Source organism: Centroberyx affinis, unplaced genomic scaffold, assembly GCF_046629955.1.
Source record: "Centroberyx affinis isolate AG114_WGS23_722 - 3 ecotype Tasmania unplaced genomic scaffold, CSIRO-AGI_Caff_v1 ptg002918l_1, whole genome shotgun sequence".
NCBI classification, from domain to species: Eukaryota; Metazoa; Chordata; class Actinopteri; order Beryciformes; family Berycidae; genus Centroberyx; species Centroberyx affinis.
This window is the reverse complement of record NW_027281040.1, coordinates 5,001-6,456: the sequence shown is the minus strand read 5'-3', so window position 1 is coordinate 6,456 and position 1,456 is coordinate 5,001. Positions and strand designations below refer to the sequence as shown.

The window sequence follows — 1,456 nt, the reverse complement described above, 5'->3', positions numbered from 1 at the left end:
CATATCTGACAATACAAATATTCTCAGATTTGGATCCAAGAGACAAAATCTCATCAAATGGGGGTCTGTGGCCCTAATGTGGACTAAATTAGGGGTCCTTGATATGAAAAAGGTTGAGAATCACTGCTTTAAAGAACAAGTGAAGTGAAAAATGACAAATTTTCCATATTGTAATGTACATCTACTTAACAATACATACCAAAATGTTCAAAATTTGTATATTTTTTTCTATCAAAACCCCATTACTTACTTACTTTCTGGAAATGGTGTATTTTTAGTGGCTGCTGCATCACACACATCAGCTGGAATACAGTTTAAGAAAAGTTGTACATTGTTTGAAATGAGGTGCGAGGAATGAAGCCTGGGTTTCTAATGCTGCACACAGCTGCCTGCCACACACACAAGTCCAAACCAAATAAGACAAATAATCTGATTTCATCACAATGAACTTTATGTGGATGAAATGTCCATGACTCCTACATTTAGTCTGGACCTCGACCCAAACCGAACTACACTATCTGGTGGAAGGAATGTTCACTTTCTGTTTGATGTAAACTTAAAATAAAAAAAGATAAAGGAGGTTGAATTGAGACATGAGCAGCAGAGACAGAAACTGATGCGTCTTGAGCAGCAGAAATGTGAAACATATCAACTGACTGCATGATTTACTATGTTGTGATTCAATATGAACATGTAAATATATCAACAAAACCACAACAACACTGCAGAGACTTGTGATATTTACAAGTATATTTTATTTACAATGATTTGTATTACAGTACACTGATTTCTCATACTTGTAGATCAAATTCAAGGAGTCAGACTAGGTGTAATTTAGAGGGAATCCTTGCAGTAGCTGATATTAGTTGAATATAAAATTCATTTTGTTCTGAAAGTTGATTAAAAAAAAGCTTGTCACCTTGGCTTTTTAAGGCTGTAGAAAATATTTTCTGTTGCAAAAAAAGGATTGTAACAATGAAAAATTCAATGCCATATATTCTGTATTCTATATTCTGAGACTGTATTCCTTTATGCATGACTGAGTGAATGTGTGTGTGTGTGTGTGTGTGTGTGTGTGTGTGTGTGTGTGTGTGTGTGTGTGTCACTGATGCATGCTGAGTTGCCGTATCTCGTCCACTCTGTTGCGGTGCAGCTGGAAGGCAGGAGTGACCCAGCGGCCACATGAACACTGATCTCCACACCAGCTGAACGAGCCCAGCTTAGAGCTGCACTTAGGACACAGCAGCTGCACACACACACACACACACACACACACATACAGGAGAGAGAGAAGAGATTGTTTGCATAAGTGCACAGAGAATGAGACCTGTGCGTGTGTGTGTGTGTGTGTGTGTGTGTGTGTGTGTGTGTGTGTGTGTGTGTGTGTTTGTGTGTGTGTGTGTGTGTGTGTGTGTGTGTGTGTGTGTGTGTGTGTGTGTGTGTGTGTGCTACCTGT

At 39.0% G+C, this 1,456-nt stretch overlaps 1 pseudogene; it reads right to left on the bottom strand.

Moving 5' to 3' along the window:
- Positions 1-802: 802 nt before the first annotated feature.
- LOC139658473 (dual specificity protein phosphatase 12-like) overlaps positions 803-1,456 on the bottom strand; it is a 3,170-nt pseudogene continuing 2,516 nt past the window's right edge.